We start from the raw sequence: 21,755 nt of genomic DNA, 5'->3' as shown, positions 1-21,755 counted from the left end.
CCCCGGGGAGAAGATCTTCAAGGGACAGCAAGGCCAGCCCAGGTAAAGACCTTCAGGATTGCCTTCTTCTTCAAGCTGTGGCGGCTCCTTTTACTGAGCTCTTTGGTTCTGTCATGCAGGGAGGTGGGAGAGTCACATGTCCTTGTTTACGAGAAGAGGGAGCTGCCCAGCTGCTGGGTTTCTGCTCCACTGCCCCACCCCCACTGCCAACACAAACATGCACATACAAACATTGGGCATTTGGGTGTGGGGTGCTTGCCAGCCTGGATCTGGGTCTCATCTGCCTGGGGCTATAGGCAGAGAGTCTAGGGAGCTGGAATAGGGATGGGGGTGGCTTTGGACCCATCCGGAGAAAATCAGCAGGAAGACAACAACAGCTGGGGCCACAACATATGCCAGGCCTGCTTCCTAGGTGCCAGAGGGATGAAGTGCCTTAACCCATTCTTGACCTGCCTGCCTCAGAGATAAGCCAGCCACAAGGGGAAGCATCTACAAGGGGATGGGGTGAATAGGAAACAGCAATAAAGAGTAAGTTTGGGGATGTGAGAGCTAATGGAAGAAGGCGCCAAACTATGCGCACAACAGGTAAACCACACAACAGGCAAACTGCCCTCCTTTGATCAAGCCTCATCTCTAAGGTGAGAATTACGGGGCAAAGAAGGGTTGGAGCTGTGTCTGTGTGTGGTGTGGAGGGGCAGATGATGGGGCCTGGAGAGGAAGAAAGAAAGGGGAAAATGAGAGATCCCAGAGGCCTGGTGCTCAGAGGCTCAGAATCACCATCTTTAGTGCTGTTGGAATGGACTGACCCTACACACCCAAGCAGAGGGTTAGTCACGAGGGGCTTTACCAAGAGTTTCAGAGTATCTGTGGGCAGTAGGCCCTTCTGAAAGTGGAGTCCTACTTTGAGCTTCACAACTGGAAAGGGTCAGCCTTTGAGGCTTGCTCTGGGACCTTTAGGCTGACAGGCAACTGTGGCAAATCATCCCTCTTTGACTCTCACACCTATGGTCTTCCTTGTTTGAAAGGGTGGCCTACCCTGCAGAGCCCACTCCCAATCCCTTCCCTGCCTTCTGCCACCCAAGACCTCAACTGAATGTCCAGCAGTGAGAGGCCATCTTTGTCCATGACTGCACACTCTCTCAACCAGACCCACTTCTCCCTTCCCTCAGGGCGGGAGAGACCAAGTGCTCACAGGACATCAGAACAAAGGTTTGGGAATCAAGACTAGAAAGGGAAGACTCCATGTTCAGGTGTGTAGGGACAAATATTGTTTCAATGGCTAGGGCAGGAGAAACAGAAATATAGCACCACAACCACCACCACCATCTTTCCTTCCCATACCTGAAGACCCCACCCTTTCTTCCTAGACAGCCTTTTCCCCTAATAGATCCTGCTTCCTCGGTAATAAGGAAAGGTGAGAGCAGTGGGAAGGAGCCCAGCTGCAGAAAGCAGACCCTGAGTCTGCTAGGGGTAAAGCCCCATTCTGTCCCTGGATACACCCCTGGTTATTCTCTAGTCCCATCACCCGCAGCCCTCTCCCTCCATCGCCGCTGTAACAGGTCCATGGCCGTCGCCTCAGCGCTTTGCCAACGCAGAGGGTGGAGGGAGGGAGCCCTCGCAGGGCTGCGATGCCCCTTGCTTGTCCCCCTCTCGCCCCCAGTCTCCAGCGCGCGCCCCTGCCCGGCCTGGCGAGGCTGGGGGGAGTCTGGAAGCCGAGGCCCCTCTACCTGTTTGCGCGCAGTGGGCGCTGTCAGTTCCCGAGGCCGATCGCAGGCGCAGGCCGCCCCACGGCCATGATCTCCCGCAACGCCGCCGCCGGGGCTGCTGCTGCTCGCGCGCGCTGCCGGATTAGCATCTATTTTTAAGTCATGACACCCACGTCGAAGCAGGGTTCCTACCGGTGTGTGCGTTGCTGACACCCAGGGACACTGTCTCACACTCAGTGACCCGAGCCGCCACGCAGCGTGGGCGCACCGCACCCCCACCAGCCCGCCCCGGATTCCAGACCAGACAGATCCACGTAGCCACGGCGGCACCGCCTCGCAGGCAAGCTGAGTGGTGTCATAGCCGGCCAATTGCAAAGCATTTTGCCCAAAGATTGCAAGCCTTCCTAGGCAGTGTCAAACACACATACTCCTCCCAGAGAGAGTGAGTTCATTACACAGACATGCTGTGTACACTCATCTGTCCATTTCTCATTATACAGAAGAGCGATCATCAGGTACCCATATTAGCATTTACCATAGGCATGTGCTTCGCATATCTTAACACTTTTCTGCCTCATCATAAGTCTATAAGGTAGGTAGTCTGGTCTTCATTTTAAAGAGGAGGAGGGCTAAGTAAATCGCCCAGGTCACCCAACTAGGTATTGGTGGAGCTGAGCATCAAACAATGGCAGTCTGACTCCAAAGTTCACGTCCTTTCCTACCTCTAACACCTACCCTTACCATGGAGAATGCACCTTAGGTTTCATTCAGGAAGGCTTTTTCAGCAGCTTGGCTCACAGTGAACTCCATTTTTCCCAGACTCCAGAAGAAATTAATTTCTACATCTTTTCTATGTATTGCATTTTAGTTATATTTAGCATCACTGGCTTTTCTTGTACAGGCTAAGAGTGAACAGACCTGAGGGTAAGGACTGCTGCCTTTCCCAGAGCCTACTTCCTTGTGGGATGGGGGTGGGATGGGATGAGGATGGAGAGAGAGAAGGAATGTTATCCCATGGAGTTGAGAACTAGGCAGAACTCTAGCTGTCTTCTAGAAGAAAGGCAGGAAGCAGGTAAGTTCAGGATGGGGCCGAGTTGGGATTTGAAGATGATGGATCAACTATGGCTGAGGTCAGGAATTGGAATCTACATTCCCAGCTGGGAGAGCAGATGAGTCAGGTTTGTGGGGAAGGGGCGAGACTTTTTGGCCACCTAGGATTCATCTACCTCCTAGTGTTTCTTCTCCAGAGAGGCAAATTCAATTCGTTTTCAGTTTTCCCTGTGCTTTCTTGGTATGGCATTTTACATGAAGAGTTGAATTCCTCACCCCTTGACTGGAGAATTGAGATTTTAATTTGTAGATCCAGGCAAATCTACTAATAATTACCACAAAATAAATTATGAAAGAGCACTTAATCATAAGATCAGCCTCATTTTAAGCAAGAGTCCTCAGGATTGTTGTTAAGTACTTGTTTGTAACAAGTACTTAAACCGTTTTTGCTGAAGAGCACTGACTGCTTACCTGGGCTCACAAATTGACTAAAAGCGGGAGAAAAGCTGGGCACCCCTACCTCTGTTTTTGTATCTGCCCTTGTTCTAAGCCTTTCACTTTGCAACCATCTTGGAATGCAGGAAACACAGGACTGATGGGTAACATCTTTATGACAAGGGACCAAAACTACCCTTAAGGTACAGCAGAGCTTTATAGGACAGACCACTCCCCAAGTATGAAGTTGCACCCTGGAGTAGGAGTGATCATCTCATGGGAACCAGATTGCTCCCCTCAGGTGATGTCAGTGACAACAATTTCTCTGGAACCCTTGGGGAACCAGAACCGAGATAATGACCAACCAGGCCACATCTGTACCTGGGACTGTTTATGCATATCTTTCTCTCCCTGCCCCAATTCTTCCTTTATTTAAACCTGAAGTTCATGCCTGTACCCAGAAGATGGCTGAAGATGTGCTGAAGTTCTTATTTTGCCTCTTCCCATGGTTTCCCATGTCGTGTAATGAATCTCTTTTTGCTGCCCTTCACCCTGTCTTTATTTGGCGTGTTGGGGCAAGCAGCTGTACCAGACATGTGGAACACCAGGAATTTGGGCCTGGGGCCTAAAACTCCCATTTCAGGTTGAGAGGATGTTGTAGGTAAAATTGATCTCAATTTTTAACAAGCATTGCCCTTTTCTCATGGATCATATGGGGATCTGTTTATAGGTAACCATAGAAACTGTCCCTGGACCAACATCTCCATGAAGACATTTCCACAGGCCAGCCGTAGATCAAGTGGTTTCATAGTTTTCCTGATAAGCAGGCTTGTGATGTTTCCAGGTAATACCAAACTATAAAAAGGATGGAGAGAAGGAAGGAGGATGGAGGAAGATTCTCAGGGAAGGGATACTAGAGAAGGTAGAATGGGAAAGGAGAGGAAAGAAAGAGAAATGGCATGTATTGATCATTTATATCTGTCTGTTCCTTGGGCTTCACATACATCAGCACATTTAATTCCACCGACATTTTGAGTGGGTATTATCCTCAGTGAATACTTGAGGAGTCTGACATTTGGTTGTGTTAGTTAACTCACTCACAGTTAATCTGTGAGCCCATCTTATTCAAAACTTTAATATTTGAAGACTAGGCTAAAGAACCACTTTTTCTGTAAAGCCTTTCTAGATCCACTCTTCTTCATCTATTTCCTTCCTCATGTTCATATAGACTTCTATTAAAGGATCTATGAGCTATATTTACTTTATTTAAATCCTTAGTCCCCTTAGTGGAAGATGGAGGTCATGAACGGATACACATGCACGCACATACACACACACACACACACACACACACACACACACACACCAGGATTAATGTGAAAATGAGGTTATTGAAAGTTAGGGATAAGTGAGTGGGGGGTGAAGGAAGCTCAGTGGTAGAGCACTTGCCTAGCATTGTGTGAGGCCCTGGGTTAAGATCCCCAGCACTGGAAAAAAAAAATACAAGGGGAAGTAAATTTCAAAAGGCAGAAGTTTAATATTAGCAGAATATTAAAAATAAAAAGACTCTAAGAAGACAGACCAACAAAATGCATATCAAATGATAATTCTAATAGCTACCATTTGACCATAGGCTGGTCTTTACTTACATTAGCTAATTTAATCTCATAAATAGGTATGTTTTTAATCTTTTTTTTTTTTTTGGTGGTATTAGGGTTTGAACTCAGGGCCTCACACTTGCTAGATAGATGTCTACCACTTGAGTCACTCCATCAGTCCTATAAATAGATATTATTAATTCCATTTATAGTTGAGGAAACAGGTTTAGATTGGTGGTAAAACTACTCCAGAGAGGACAAAGAGCTAACAATGAGTGAGATTTGAGCATGACTTTAAACCTAGTACCATTTTAGCCTGAAGTCTATGCCTCAAATCTCTCTACTACATGAAAAAAGAATAGTAATAGTTAAAATGTATCCACCCCTACTGTGTACCATGCATTTAAGAGAAACAATAGGAATTTCCCACAAGAGTCTGGAGGTTTTCCAAAAAGAAGCATTCTCAAACCTCAAGGTCTTTGTCCTTAGGGGCGTGGCTCCCTAGTGGTGCTGAGAGGTGGGAGAAGTCGCCTTTAGTCCCTGGGAATGTTCCCTGCTGCTCCATGATTCTTTCTTCTGTGTACAGGAACTGGGCTTTCTCCTAACCCCGCCCTAGCTACTGCCATGCTCATCTTCCCTGGGCTGTGATCTTGAAATCTGCAGCTGGTAAAACAGAGCTTTCACCTAAACCTTCACCTAAATCTTCAAATAACAGAGGACTGACAGTCCTTCTGCTTCTTTCTTGCCTTTTTCTCCACTACCCGCCAGGTGTCCTCTGGTGATTTGTGTGTCTGTCCCTTTAGGCATCTACCTGGTGTTAGTGGGGATTTCCCCTGCCTGCTGACTGAATAAGGGAGGAAGACAACTGGGCAGAATGAGAACCTGGTTTTGCTTCAAGTTCAATTGCTTCCTTCTCCAGCCCTCCACCAGTGTATTTGGTGGCCATTTTCCTGCTGATTACCCGGGGATGAAAACATTTTCCTACTATGAATATTAATTTTCTAAGGATCACATGTTAGTGCAAGGTGCAAATTACCGCCCCCCCACCATTAGAGAGACAAATGTGTCTGGGATTACCACTCCCCCCCATTAGAGAGACAAGTAAACTGGGATTATAATTTGCAAATTAAAAAAAAAAGGATACAAAAGAAATATGCAGTAAATCTCAGCACTAACATAAAAGAAAGAAAAAACATGTATGATACACATTTTGGAAAAGACTGAATGTCAATCTGCCAAGTATTAAAAGAGGTAAACGCTAGACAGAGTGGAACTACAGATCATTTTTATTTATTTATTTTTGGTATTTTGAGACTATGTAGCACAGGCTGGCCTAGAACTCATGATCCTCCTGCCTGCCTCCCCTGTGCTGGGATTGTAAGCATTTGCCACCTCACCCTGATTTCACTGAGTTTCTTTAAAGTACAATCCCAAAATTTGGTCTTCATTTGCCAAATTTGCTACAATAAGAATGAATTAATTTAAACAATCAAGATGAATTAGTTTTCTTTTCTTTGTTTTTTGATACAGTGTCTCACAATATAGCCCAGCCTGGCCTCTGTACCCCAAGTGCTGGGATTATGGATATGTACCACCATGCCCAGCCTTGAATTAATTTTAAATGTCAGTTTTATATAATTATTTGATACTTCCTTAATGGCTTCATATATAGCCAATTTTTAGTAAATGAACCACATATGCTTGCAAAGAATATATGAAAGAAAATTTAATCTATGCATTAAAATTTCTATTTTTGTCTCCCTTCTACATAAGATTTCAAAATATTCTAAATTCTTAACATTTTGGTCTTGAGGAAGGGATTAAAATCTCCTATGTTTGTAAACTTGTTAATTATTCCTTCTAATTCTGTCAATTTTCACTTGAGACATTACCACGCTGTGTTATTAGATACACAAAGTTTACAGGAGTTATTTCTTTAGTTATTTAAAAAATTTTGGGGTTTGGCAGAGTGGCTCAATTGGTAGAGCACCTGCATAGCAAGTGTGAGGCCCTGAATTCAGACCCCAGCAATGCAAAAAAAAATTTTTTTTTTTTTTGGTCACTAAGCAATCTAAGACTCTTAATACTTTTTGCTTTAAATTTTTTGTCTGATATTTAGATGTATGACCATTTTGTTTTTGTGTTTTTCTTGCATTAATGAAATCTCTTGAGTATGTGGTGGTACATATGTGTAACCCCAGTACTTGGAGGCTTGAGGAAGGAGGTCTGAGAGTTTAAGATCAGCCTGAGCTGTATAGTGAGACCTTGTCTCAAAAACCAGAAACAAAGCCAGGTGTCAGCTGCTCATATCTATAATTCTACCTGAGATCAGGAAGATCATGGTTCAAGGCCAGCTCCAGCAAATAGTTCATGGGACTCATCTCCAAAATAACCAGAAAAAAAATGGGCTGGAAGTGTACTTAAGAGGTAGAGCACCTACTTTGCAAGTGTGAAACCCTGAGCAAAAAAACAAACTACATTAATAACAAAAAAAAGGACTGGGGGCATGGCTTATGTGGTAGAGTTCCTGCCTAGCAAGCTTGAGGCCTGGAGATCCTGAGTTCAAATCCCAGTACCACCAAAAAACAAAACAAAACAAAAACCAAAAAAACAAAAAACCAGAAACATAAACTAACCAAGCACCCACCCCACACACAAAAAAATCTCTTTGTTTGGTTTTCTATCATCTTTCCTTCCTTCCTTCCTTCCTTCCTTTTCCTTCCTTCCTTCCTTCCTTCCTTCCTTCCTTCCTTCCTTCCTTCCTTCTTCCCTTCCTCCCTCCCTACCTCTTTCCTTCCTCTATTTTAAGTGTAACTTGTATAGACTGTTTATGACAAGATTTGAAAATCAGTCTGTATTTAGTTTTTTCTTTTCCTTTCTTCTAAAATCAATCTATTTTAAACAGTATCTTTTTATATCTATTATGATTATTGGTACATTTAAAATAATTTCCGTCATCTTATTCTGTCTTTTCTATTTATCATGTTGTTTCATTACATTACTTTAGTTGGATTTACCTGGTGTTCTTTATTCTCTTGATTAAGCCCTGCTGATTTGAAAGTTAGACGAAGTCTAAATTTAATTGGTATTGCCCTGCTGATTTGAAAGTTAGACGAAGTCTAAATTTAATTGGTATTGTTCCTGAACAAGATAAGGATTTACATTTTTATTCCATTTAATTAATTAATTCATTTTGAGATGGGTTTTCAGTATGTTGCTCAGAGTGACCTAGAACTCTGGATCCTCTTGTCTCAGCCTCCTGAGAGCTGCGATTAGAGGTATGTACCACCATACTGTTTTTTTTTAAATTATTTTTTTAAGTAGGAAAAAGAACACATAATCTTTACTACATGCCTAGGCATGGGAGTATTAGGCTCTAAGAATTTTTATGACAACTTCCCTCAGAAATACCTTTTCTCACATCTTCTTCATTATCTGGTATTTTGAATACTGAATTTTTAAAAATTTCTTTTAATTTTATTTTTTAAAGTTAAAACTTCAGTTATTTTTGATAATACATTTTAAAAGATTATTTTATTGTTTTTACATTTACTTATATGTGTATATGTTATTTGGGCCAACCTCCCCTCCCCCTGTCCACCAGGCCCTAGACAGAATCTGTTTTTCCCTCTTGTTCTCCAATCTTGTCGAAGAAAAAGCATAAAAAATAAAAAGAAAAACATAACATTTTTGCTACTTTGAGATAACGATAGATATACAGGGAGATTTCTTGTGTTGTTTCCATGCAGGTGTATTACCACCCAAATTGGTTCATCTGTACCAGACCTCTTTACTACTTCCTGATCCCTTCCCAAAGTAGCCTCTGCCAATTTAAGATTACTGTATTTGCTCCTCTACAGTGAGCACATCAACCACATTCAAGTTTTTGGTTTTCTTCCCTTTCCCTATCCCTCCCATGTGCAGTCTCCCCTTAGTGTGTGACCCATGTCCAATAATATTACTGCATTTGTTTTAGTCTATAATCTGAATGTGAGGGAGAACCTGTGATTTTTGGCCTTCTCAGCCTGGTTAACTTTGCTTAAGATGATGTTCTCCAGTTTCATCCATTTACTTGTGAATGACAAAATTTCATTCCTCTTTGTGACTGAATAAAATTCCACTATGTATAATTACTACATTTTCTTAATCCATTCATTGGTAGTGGGGTATCTTGGCTATTTCTATAACTTGGCTATTGTGAATAGTGCTGTAGTAAACATGGGTGTGCAGGTACCTTTGTAATAACCTGAGTCGCATTCCTTCATGTATATCCCGAGGAGTGGTATTGCTGGATCATATGGCAGATCTATGTTTAGTTTTTTAAGAAGCCTCCATATTGTTTTCCAAAATGGTTGCGCTAGCTTCCATTCCCACCAGCAGTATATGAGGGTTCCTTTTTCTCCACATTGTCACCAACATTTGTTGTTGTTTTGATGATAGCTATTCTAACAGGAGTGAGGTGGAATCACTGTGGTTTTGATTTGCATTTCCTTTATGGCCAGGGATGGTGAGCATTTTTTCATGTGTTTTTAGCCATTTGGATTTCTTCCTTTGAGAAAGTTCTATTAAGTTCAGTTGCCACTACTTTTTGGTTCATTGATTTTTGGGGAGTTTAGATTTTTGAGCTTCCTGTATATTCTGATTATCAGTCCCTTGTTTTATATATAGCTAGCAAAAATTTTCTCACATTCTGTGAGTGGTCTCTTCAATTTAGAAACCATTTCTTTTGTGCTGCAGAAGCTTTTTAATTTCATGAAATCCCATTTGTCCATCCTTTCTCTTAATTGCTGAGCCACATGAGTTTTACTGAGGATTCCTTGCCTATTCCTACTGCTTCCAGAGTTTTCCCTGCTCTTTCCTGTACTAACTTCAAGCTTTCAGGTCCGATATTAAGGTCCTTAATCCACTTTGAGTTGATACTAGTACAGGGTGACAGGCATGGATTTAGTTTCAGTTTTCTTCAGGCAAATAACCACTTTTCCAAGGAACATTTGTTGAAGAGGCTGCCTTTTTGACACTGTGTGTTTTTTGTGCCTTTGTCAAAAAATTGGTGGACATAGCAGTGTGGATTCATATCTGGGTCCTCTCTTCTGTTCCACTGGTCTTCATTTCTGTTTTTGTGCCAGAACCATGCTGTTTTTATTGCTATTGCTCTATAGTACAGTTTGAAATCTGGTACTGTGATACCTCCAGCATTGTTCTTTTTGGTCAGTGTTGACTTGGCTATTCACAGTCTTTTGTATTTTCAAATGAACTTTAGGGTAGATTTTTTTCAATATCTGTAATGAGTGTCATTAGGATTTTGATGGGAATTGGGTTGAACATGTAGATTGCTTTTGGTAGTATAGCCATTTTTACTATGTTGATACTGCCAATCTGTGAGCATGGGATATTTTTCCACCTTGTTTAGTCTTTTTTGATCTCTTTCTTCAACAATTTGTGGCTCTCCTTGTACAGGTCATTTACATCCTTCGTTAAATTTACTCCTAGGTATTTGATTTTTCTGAGACTATTATAAATGGAATTATTGTCCTATATTCTTTCTCAATTTGTTAATTTTTGGCGTATAGAAAGGCTACTGATTTTTGTAAGTTGATTTTGTATCCTCTTGGTCCAATTTTGGATGGTCACAAGTATCTAGAAATTTGTCTGTTTCTTCAAGATTTTCCAATTTATTTGAATATAGGTTCCAAAGTAGTACCTGATGATTCCCTGGGTTTCTTTGGTGTTTGTTGTTATCTCCCCTTTTTTGTTTCTGATTTTACTACTTTGTATCTTTTCCATCTTCATTTTAGTCAGATTTGCCAGTGGCTTGTCAATCTTGTTTAATTTTTCAAAGAAACTGCTGTTTGTTTCGTTGGTTCTTTGCATGGTTTTTTTTGGTTTCTATTCCATTAATTTTGGCCCTTCTTTTTATTATTTCTCTCCTGTTTGTTTTGGGTTTAGGTCTTGTTTTTCTAGGAGTTTGAGCTATAGCATTAGTTTGTTTATTTGAGATCTTTCTGTTCTTTTACTATATGCACTCATGGCTATAAACTTTCCCCCTAGGACTGCTTTTGCTGTGTCCCATATGTTCTGTTAGGTGGTGTTTTAATTTTAGTTAACTTCCAGGAACCTTTTAATTTCCTCTCTTATTTCTTCTATGACCCACTGATCATCAAGCATTGTTTGGCCCCCAATTATTTTTGTATTTTTTGCTGCTACTTTTGTTTTTGAGTTCTAGTTTTATTGCATTGTGATCAGATAGAATGCAGAAGAATTCTATGTTATATTTCAATTTTCTTATATTTGTTGAGGCTTGCTTTGTGCCCTGAGATACGGTCTATTTTAGTGAATGTTCCATGGGCTGCTGAGAAGAATGTAAATTATGCTGTTGCTGTATGAAATATTCTGTAGACATCAGTTAGGTCAATTTGATCTATGGTGTCATTTAGGTGTAGGATTTCTTTGTTGATTGTTTGTGTGGATGACCTATCTATTGGTGATAGAGGGGTATTAAAGTCTCTTACTATCACTGTGTTGGGGTCTATATGTGATGCTAAGTCCTTTAGTATATGTTTGATGAAGTTGGGTGTAGTAACATTGGGTGCATACAGGTTGATTATTGTTATATCCTTTTGATGTATTGCCCTTTTTATTAGTATGAAGTGACCTTCTTTGTCTTGTTTGACCAATGTAAGTTTGAAGTCTGCTTTGTCTGATATATGCATTGCTACTTCTGCCTGTTTTCAGGGGCTATTAGCTTGGTAAATCTTATTCTAGACTTACACCCTAAGCCAGTGTTTATTTCTGTCAATAACATGAGACTCTTGTAAACAACATATTATTGGATCTTCCTTTTTAATCCAGTTTGGCAAGCAGTGTTTTTTGTTGGGGGAGGTGAGTCCATTGACATTCAGTGTTAGTATTGATAGGCATGTGGTGAATCCTGCCATTTAGTTGTTTTTGTTGTTTAAGGATTTGAGTGTGTGCAGCCAAAATCAATGCTACCCTCTGATTACCTGTCTTTTCTTCTCCTGCAGTTTAATCCTTCCTGACCTCTGGTGGTTTTGTTTGCTTTCATCTTCTGTGTGCAGAATTCCTTGTAGAATCTTCCATAGTGGTAGCTTGATGGTCACATGTTGTTTTAGTTTTTTTTTTTTTTATCATGGAAGACTTTTCTTCCTCTGTCAATTTTGTATGATAATTTTGCTGGGTAGAGTAGCCTAGGGCTGAAATTATTTTCATTTAGTGCCCAGAATACACATTCCATGCCCTTCTTGCTTTTAAAGCTTTTGTTGAGAAATCTGCTGTTATTTTGATGGGTTTGCCTTTATACATTATTTGGTTTTCTTCCTCTCTTACAGACTTCAATATTCTTTCTCTGTTCTCTGTGATAGTTGTTTTAATGATAATATGCCATGGAGAGGTTCTATTGTGGTCAAGTTTGATGTCCTGGAGGCTTCCTGTACCTGAATAGGCAAATCTTTCTTGAAGTTTGGGAAATTATCTGTTATTATTTCATTGAATATATTGTGTACCCCTTTGGCTTGCACATCTTCTCCTTCTTCAATGCCCATGATTCTCAGGTTTGGTTGGAGTCACTGAGTTCTTGCATATTCCTTTCACAGCTCTTGAGTTGTTTGACTTAGAGTTCTTCTGCTTTTTCTTTAATTTCTATTTTATCTTTGAGCTGAGATTCTGTCTTCCACTTGTTATAGTCTGCTGGAGTGGCCTTCCACTGTGTTTTTTTTTTTTTTTTTGACTAAAGGAACTTTTTATTTCCAGGATTTCTGTTTGATTCTTTTTTCTGAAGTTTTCCATATCTTTGCTCAACTCCTCTTTTATATTTGTATTGTCTTCTTTATTTCATATATCTCTCCTTTTATAGTGTCCTTTGTTTCACTTTGGTGTTTGTTAAAGTCCTCTCTGAGTTTATTTAGTTGTTTCTATGTCTTCTCAAGTTCTTTATTTGTGGTGTCTTGAAATTTCTTGAGTGCATCTTGTACTTTCTGGTTAATGGTGTCTAGTTCCTTCTCCATGAGTTTCTCAGTGACCTCTTCTATGATTTCCTATTTGAAGGATTTTTTGTGGTAGTCACTGAGCTCATTAGTGACATTTATCATTATTTTTCTGGGGTCAGGAACTGGATATCCATTTTCTTTATTTCCAACTAAATCCTCTATTGATTTTTTTTTTTCTTCTTTGGCTATTGCCTGTTTTCTTTCCCTTGATTTAATTTTTTGTGTTGTGACTAACTTAGTTGTTAGCTAGGTTGATGTGCTATTTCTGTCCCTGGCCCAAGTGTAGCGCCCACATCTTGAGGTGGTTTCTGAAGTCACAGAGCTCAGGAATTCTGATTCACTACCCTAACCACCATCTTGGATCTCTCTGAATATTGTAATTTTTAAAAAGTCTTAACATTTGTCACATGACAGATTCTTCAATACTTATTTAAAGTATCAAATTATTCAATACTTATTAAAAATCTTTTGCCCACTCTTCCTCCCCCAGTTCTTTTTCCACTGCCTGGAAGCAACATACTGAAAAATTTCAGTTGTTTCTTTCAATATTCATTTAATCTTATACCTCTCCACAATATGTTCATATGGCTTTTTATTGATTTTTAACTTTAGACATTGTTGATTAATTTATTACTATGAAGTCTGAGGATTAGGATTTACTGTTATTTCATCCTCCTACCCCTATGTAAACATACCCTGTTTCTCTACTCTTTCTTTAAAAAAATTTTTAAATTAATTAATTGTTTCTTCACTTTTTTTGTGTGTTAATGGGGTTTGAACTCAGGGCCTCACACTTGCTAGGTAGGCACTGTACCACTTGATCCATTCTGCCAGCCTTTCTTGTGTTGGGTATTTCCAAGATAGGATCTCATGACATATTTGCCTGTGCTGGCTTTGAACTGCCATCTTCCTGATCTCTCCCTCTTGAATAGCTAGGATTATAGGCATGAGCCATCGGTTCCTGTCCTTTGTAGTCAACACTGGATGGAACTCACTATGTTGTCCAGGATGGCCTCAAACTCTTGATCTCCAACTTCAATCTTTCCAAGAGCTAGGATTATAGGTGTGAACCACCATGCCTGGCTCTCTTTCTCCCTATTTTCTTTTTTTTGGTGGTTCTGGGGTTTGAACTCAGGATCTCAGGCTTCTAGGCAGGCACTCTACTAGCTGAGCCACTCCACCAGCCCTCCCTATTTTCTTATATGGCTACATCATAATTTTGTTAAATAAATATTCAAAGTTTAGGATATTAAACTAAATTATTATCCAAAGTTGAATCATATGATATGTGTGATTACTTTTCTTGCATATCTTTCTATTTTGCCTTCTGTTAATAATTTTTTTTGCTTAATTTTCTCAATTTTCAATGGATTCCTCACTAATTCAGCCCCCTTACTCTGCCAATTGCCTAAATTCCTCTTGGCGAATATAGTTAATCTCTGAATATTATCTTTTGTCTATGGCCATACCACCCTGAACGCACCAGATCTTGTCTGAATATTATGTTATTATTATTATCAGTAAGTCCATTCTGGATTCTTCTGACTTATCCACATCTGAACTGGTTACCCTCTACAGTATGTAGAGCTTACCATGGGATCTCCTTGACTGTCATGTTGGGTTTCTTTTTGCCTTTGGATGTCCTGTCTCTAGGGCATCCCATTTTTATTTTATTGTATTGATTATTTATTATATTAACTAATTACTTTGCTTGACCATCTTCTGTGTTGTGATATGAATATTGAATGTCCCCCATAGGCTCATATATTGGGTTTATGTGACCAGCTGAAGGGATTTTGGGAAGTGATTGGATCCTGAGGTCTTTGACCTATTCAATGGATGCATACCTGGATGGATTCACAATATGATGGCATTATTGGGAGGTGGATGAAATTTAGGGGATGGAACCTATTTGGGGGAAATAGGCTACTGAGGGTGTGGCTTTGAAGGATACCTTTCTCTGGCTCCTTCCTATCTGTCTGTTTCTGCTTCCTGACCACCTTGAAGTGAGCAACTTTGGTCCTTCACATGCTCCTTATTATGATGTTCTGTCCCACAATTGGCCCAGAAACAATGGAGCCAAAGTGTCCATGGATTGAAATCTTTAAAAACAGGAGCCAAAGTAAATCTTTCCTTCCTTAAATTGTTTGTTCAGGAATTTGGTCACAGCAACAAAAAGTCTGACTAACATTCTGAAACTCTGTTTTTAGAATGATACCACCTTCTTAGCTATGCCTGGTGTCCCTGCAATCGAGAGACTCTGTTTCATTTTGAGAATGAACTTCCAGTGTTCACTGGTGTGAGGATAGAGTGGTTGCCTGACTGTGCAGCAATGAGAGCCCTGAGGTTTAACTTGAACAGTCTTCTGGTTAAGTCTGTGTTTGAGTTCATCTTCACACTTACTTCCAGAGGTACCTTGTTTTGTCAATTCCCTGGCCTTTTGGATATTCTGTGGAGTAAATAAGGTTGATTGTCAATATTCTCAATTGACTTGCCTTCTGCTCTTTTAGCATCCATTGCTATTAAAATACTTCCTGTTCTGCCAGGTGCCAGTGGCTCACGCCTGTGATCCCAGCTACTCAGAAGACAGAGATCAGGAGGATCGTGGTTCAAAGCCAGCCCTGGGGAAATAGTTTGAGAGTCTCTTTCTCAAAAAAAAAAAAAAAATCACTAAAAACAGGGCTGGTGGAGTGTCTCAAAAGGTAATAGTGCCTGCTTGCCAAGCACAAGGCCCTGAGTTCAAACCCCAGTACCTCCAAAAAAAAAATCCCTGTTTTTTTCATTCTGATGGGTCTTAGGTTTTCTTTCTTTCTTTCTTTTTTAAAAATCTACTGTGACTTTTGTATCACTTCAGGAAGAAGCAGAATTAAATGCTTATTTTTAATATGCTATCTTTAACTAGGAGTGCCAGCTGGGTTTTGAAAACACACAAAAATGATTGCTATTCTAATTTTTTTACATTCAATATTTCTTTAGACTTACCAGCATTTAAAAACAATTCTTCTGCAAACGGTTGCTTCTTCATTCTCTTCATTCCTTCTAAGTTCATTTTGGAAGTGGCTATTGGTAGTAAATTTCTAAGTGTTTGGCTGTATAAAGATTTCTAATTTTTCTTCACTTGTAAATGATATGTTGCCCAAGTTTAGAAATTTAGATTTCTAATTCTGCTTCTTCAGCACATGAAAGATATCTCATTGTCTTCTAGCATTTATTTTTGCTGATGAGTTTTTTTCTTTCTTTCTAAAAGAATTATTTCCATTTCTTTATTGAAATCTGTTTTCTCTCTTTGTGGCTTTAGAATTTTCTGTTAGTCCTTGTAGAATGCTGCTTTCCCAAATATCATCAGAATAATCTCATGATTACACAAAGCTGAGTTTATTACCTATCACAAGAAGGGAGAATGCTAACTTTGCAGACAGTGACTCTGAGAAGGAACTACATAGTCTGATTTATTGAAATTTTGAAATTTGCTTTAAGGTGGATCTTGCAGTTAGAATTGGGTAATTATCATGATTTAGGATTTGTGAAAATAGCGAGGTGAGGATTTTGAGATGAGGATTTTGAGTTCAGAGTCTTGTGATAGAAAGTATATATTGATGCTTTCTAGAGTTGCTGGGTATTTTGATAAGTTCTTAGGATGAATAATGAAGCTGTTTGCAAGTTTACCTTATTGGTTAAGTCTGAAGATAATGTTGTAGTGAGGTTATGATAATGCTGATAGCAAGCTTTGGTTTTTGTTGTTCTCCATTTGGTGAATCTTCATTCTGAACTAGACAGACATTAGTATCTGGGGTTTGATTCATGTAGATCTTCACTGCTATTAGACCTATCAAGTCATGTATTGAGTTCCTGGGAATGGCTGGTCAACCTCCAAGGCTCTGAGGGTATTTGTTTCAACCTCCATAAGCATCAGGATTTCTTGTTCTCTTTATTGGATGATCGTTTTTTGCATTATTTTATGGGACAGTGTTGCAACTCAACATTTAAGACCCTGAAGACCATTCATCTGAGTAAAAGGAAATATACTAAGAGAAGGATCATGTTCAGAATTATAGTCCGCTTCTCAGCCAGGAACCAAGTATGCTCAAATTAAATAAAGGCCATAGCATGTTTACAAAATCAAATTTGGTGTTATTAGCTGAGTTACCCAATTTCCTGATCTCTGTTTGATTCTCGGAACTCTTCTGTAATATTAATAACTCCAGAGGATATTCCAGAAGTCTGCAGGATGTTGTACTACAACACTTTTCCCCTAGAAGGGTGCCTATTCCCAAGGTAAAGATCTTTGTTCTGCATCGCTGCCCGTCTAATCTCAGGCATTTCTCAGGTGGGGAGTCCCATAGTCTTGGTGACATCATCTAACTTGCCTGCTATATTCTAGGATTCATCTTACTTTTTAGGCCCTTTGTAAAGCATTTGTGGAAGAAAGAAAGCAAATAAGAATACTCTTCCAGTGGGTAAGATTTAGGTTTTAAAATAAAGTCAAGGCCCAGTTTTTCTTCTACTTGATTTAAGTCATGTAGAAATCTCTTTTTCCCCAGAGGAGGAATTGAGAGGCCAGAACAGAAGAACTTGGTGACATTAACGACCCACCTGAAAGGGGGCATTGATTTACTAAGGTAACATGTTTAGCTTAAAAGGAGTAGTCACTAGGTCTTTTAAATAAAATAGTCATTGGAGGCCACCCTATTATCTATTTTTGGCCAAAATAACCTTATGGGATTATCTGATAACTCTAACTTTTTTTTTAATGGTGAGGATCAAACCCAGTACCTTATGCATGTCACACAAGTGCTATACCCCCAGCTACCATTGAAATACATCCCCAGTCCATGGTTTTACTCATCAATAATATTTGGCATCAAGTAATGAAATCTCTACTATCTATACCATTAGATATAGAGTAGGTTTCTCATTCTTGGCACCATTGACATTTTAGGCCAGATAATTTCTTATTGTGGGTGTATCACTTAATACAGAATTTGGCTAGCCTTTATCCCTGTAGGAGTCTAAAAGCCTTGATATTTCAGAGTGACAGAAATGTGTTTATTATGCTAATGAAGTGTGTGTTGTTTATCTTTCCATTACTAAAATAAATATCTGAGATAGATCAATTTATAAAGAGAAAACATTCTGCTAAAGAGAAAAAAATTATTTTGGCTCACAATTTTAGATGCTTTAGTCTGTGATTAGCTGGACTTGTGGCAAGGTGGCATATCATGGTGGGAGCATGTGACAGAGCAAAACTATTTGTCAAATGGTTGGGAAGTAAAAGAGAATCAAGAAGAGATTAGGGTCCCGCAGTCACCTTTGAGATCCCTTCAGTAACTTAAAATCTCTCACTGGGCCTCACCTCTTAAAGTTTCCACTGCCTCCCAATAGTGCCACAGGTTGAGAACCAAGCTTTTAACATGTGAGCCTTTCAGGGATGTTGCAGATCCAGACTATAGCAAATTGATGCATGGGGGCCCCAACAAGTTTCAAGATGTAGCAAGCTTTCCAGAAAAGTAAGTACAAAATTAAAGGGTTGGAATTTTTAGCCATGTAACTTCTGGGGGTTAGGAGTAACTGAAGAGTGAGTTCGATTGTGTTGCTAATGATTCAATGAGTCAATATAAAGAAAACTCAAAAAAATCTCTAACACTGAAGTTCAGAGAAACTTCTTGGTTGTTGAATTCATTGATGTGCTGAGAAGGTGGTACCCTTTACCACATAGAGAGGGTAGGGAAACTCTTCACTGCCTCCCAGATCTCACTGTTTCTCCTTCATAATAAAACTAATTTTAAGTGTAGCACTTTTTGGATTTTTGTGACTTACTTTAGCGAATTATGGAACTGGGGGTGGAGGCAAAGTCAATCATAAGTTGGGGGAGCGTGGGAATGCCCAAGACTTATAGCAGGTGTCTAAAGTAATAGTAATCTTATGAAGCTCTTTAAACCTAACCAGGGATGTCTGCATTAACTCAGGAATGGTAGCATCAGAATTGTATTGCAGTATCCCAGTTGGGGTTGGCACTAATGCTGTAAGATATCATTAGCACTTTCACCCCCAACCACCCCATGCGACATCCAAGAATGTCTGTAAACATTGCCAAATATTCCATTGGGACAAAATTACCCTCAGGTGAATAACATTGATATACGGCAAAGGAAAGCAACCTATCTTACTTGTGAAACTGAGATATCTTCCAAATGCAGTCATGTGCTGAATAATGACATTTCAGTCAATGGCAGACTGTATACACAATGGAGGTACTATAAGACTAAAGCCTAGTTGATCAGGCATGGTGGTACTTGCCTGCAAATCACAGCAGTTAGGAAGCTGAGGCAAGCCGATCATAAGTTTGAGGCCAGCCTGGGCAATATAAGACCCTGTTTCAAAAAAAAAAAAGAAAAAAGGTTATAGTCTAGTGACATCATAACCATACCATCTTATACTCTTCCTACAGTGGCAAAATCACCTACAGATGCATTTCTCAGACTGTATCTACTTTGTTAAGTGACACATGGCTGTATACACCAACCCCTTTATCCTCTTCCAAATGTGTTTCAGTGGAAGTTCGGTTATAAAAGATAGCTCCAGGGCTGGAGGCAAAGCTCAAGTGGTAGAGTGCCTGCTTAAGCAAGCAGTAGACCCTGAGTTCAAACTCTAGTACCACCAAAAACAAAAACAAAAATAAACAAAACAAAAACAAAGAAAGAAATCAAAAAGTCAAACAAAAGTTCCAACGAAATGTCCCCTGAGTATTGTTTTAGTTCCTGAGAACTTTCTTTTCTCAGAGGTTTTTAGATAGGTTTTAGCTTTTGGGATGCCTGGCTTGCTTGTGGGTCTTGCTATCTAAAAAGTCATCTAACAGTTGAGTGTCAGTTACCCAGAAACCCAGCTGGCTTACAATATGGACCTGGTATGGAGGGAAGCTGACTGGGTCTTAAAGAAATCCATGTACAAACTCAGCAGCCAGTTTGTTTTATATTTTGGCCAGTCCTTGAGTAAATTGTAGCCAGCTATTAGGCTCACATGAAGGAGAGATGAAGGATGCAAAAAAGCAGTTTTAAGAATGGGCTCTATAACATAGTTAAAATGGTGCTAAATCAGCGTCAGAGAAAAAAATGATTGCTAGAGAAGCTGATGACAAAGGAGCGCACATTAAAGAGAGGCAGTGTATAGCCCCGTTGCATGGACTTTGGAAGGAGCTGTTGCATCTACCAGTCAGACACCTGCATGGCTCAAAGATCTTGGCCTTTGGTCTCTTCCCAAAGACTATTCCTGCATGTCCCTATGAATGCTCAGGATGGGGTCTCCAACAGGGAGGACAGTCTTCCTGTGATTCAGGGTAGTTTATGTCTCTTTAAGTGACATTGTGTTTGTTTCTTATTGCTTCTGCAACAGGTTCTCACAAACTTATGGCTTAAAACGACACAAATAGAGAATAACTGCTTTCCCCATCTAAGTATGGATGGGTTGGCAATTACAGCTTTTCACTTTGAATTTATGTTCCTAATGGTCATTGAAAAACCCCACACATATTTTCTTGCATTTCCAGATGTCAAAAGTTCAAAAGAAGAGTACGGGCTGCATTCTTTCTGGAGGTTGTAGGAGAGAATCTGTTTGCCTTTTCAAGCTTCTGAAAGCTTCCTGCATTCCTTGGCTAATGATGCATTCCTTCATTTTAAAATCAGCAATGTAATATTTTCAAATCTCTCTGTCCCTACACATCTGTTTTCACAGTGACTTTTCTTTGTTTGTAATCTTCCTGGTTCCCTTTTATGAGGATGCTTGTGAATATATTAGGTGTACCTGGAAAACCCAGGATAATCTATCTCAAGGTCCTTAGTTTAATCACACATTCTAAATCCCTTCTGCTATGTAATGTAATGTATCCACAGACTTTTGGAATTAGGGGGTGGACATCTTGAAGCCAAGGCATAGGCTTGAATCTAGTCTTTGCAGTTTCACTGCTGTATTTGCTGTTAACTGGGCCTGATATTGTGCTTTCCATCAGGATTCAAGGGCTGTTCTGCGATGAATGTTCCCAAAATCCAGATCTCCAGACAAGAATGTTTAAAGCATCAAGAATGATGCTGAAGAAAGGTTACCCCTACCTGTGGATGATAAGAGTAGGTATATTGCATGAGTCCTTTGAAACATTTGATGGTGTCTTCTTGCAATAGGGGAAAGTCTAGACTTTAAAGTGATATTTCTAACTCTGTCAGTTACTAACTCCTGGGCAGAGTTGATAAGCTACAGCAGTAGGTGAGCTCATTATTAAAACTAATACCTTAGGGCTGGCAGAGCGCTCAAATGGTAGAGGGCCTCCTTAGCAAACCTAGCAAGTGTGAGGCCCTGGCTTCAAACCCCAGTACCACAAAAAGAACAAAAACAAACAAATAAACAAAAACCCAACAATACCTTAGGCCAAGAAAGCTTGAGAGTCTCAAAGAACTTTGCTAACTTGAATGTTAGAATTTCATTTTTTCTTTTTATATTTTAGTGACATGGACAGTGAAGAACCTGAGTGTGGCCGGTCTTTGAAAAGATCTTTAATACCAGTCTCAGTAAAATGAATGCCCCTGACAATAGTGGGACAGGTTGGAATTCTCCAGGCTGGAAACACCATTTCTGCAAATTTCTTTCTAGCCTATCTAGGCTTCTAAGGTTTTTGACATTAGCTCTCAGCTTAGAGTGAGATAAGAGCTTAAAATCAACTATAACCACTTTTCCTTGCTTAATTGATCGTTGAGGGCTTCTGGCCCTCTTGAAAGGAAAAGGGACAGATCAGAAGGAAAGACAGGGGAGATGGAAATTGAGGAATAAGGATTTAGGATGAGGAATAGTAGGATAAAAGCTATTAACTGTGGAGCTGTGATTTAGGGAAATCTAAGAGAGAGAGATTATTAAATTTTTCACTTCCTTTTTTACCTTGGTTTAAGAAAGAGATTTTGGAGTCTGAGTTTCTTTTGGCT

The 21,755-nt window shown here is 39.8% G+C and overlaps 1 protein-coding gene and 1 long non-coding RNA gene across 4 annotated transcripts in view; one reads left to right on the top strand and one right to left on the bottom strand.

Annotated features, from left to right (window-relative positions):
• Positions 1-2,023, bottom strand: part of Dusp26 (dual specificity phosphatase 26) — a 9,666-nt gene extending 7,643 nt beyond the window's left edge. Inside the window, exon 1 of one of the 3 annotated variants that reach the window (XM_074054660.1) lies at positions 1,899-2,023. The gene's annotated coding sequence lies outside the window, so the exon portion shown is untranslated. Of the gene's footprint in view, positions 1-50; positions 182-1,727 lie in introns of those variants that run through there. The other 2 variants (XM_020186810.2, XM_074054661.1) reach the window with 2 other exon arrangements.
• On the top strand, positions 199-21,755 carry LOC141416870 (uncharacterized). The gene is made up of 3 exons (XR_012441441.1): positions 199-638; positions 20,795-20,909; positions 21,284-21,755. It is a non-coding gene; the product is annotated as an uncharacterized lncRNA (long non-coding RNA).

Source organism: Castor canadensis, chromosome 14, assembly GCF_047511655.1.
Source record: "Castor canadensis chromosome 14, mCasCan1.hap1v2, whole genome shotgun sequence".
In the NCBI taxonomy this organism is placed as follows: Eukaryota; Metazoa; Chordata; class Mammalia; order Rodentia; family Castoridae; genus Castor; species Castor canadensis.
Note: the sequence above shows the minus strand (reverse complement) of the source record. Positions and strands in the feature narration are given on the sequence as shown.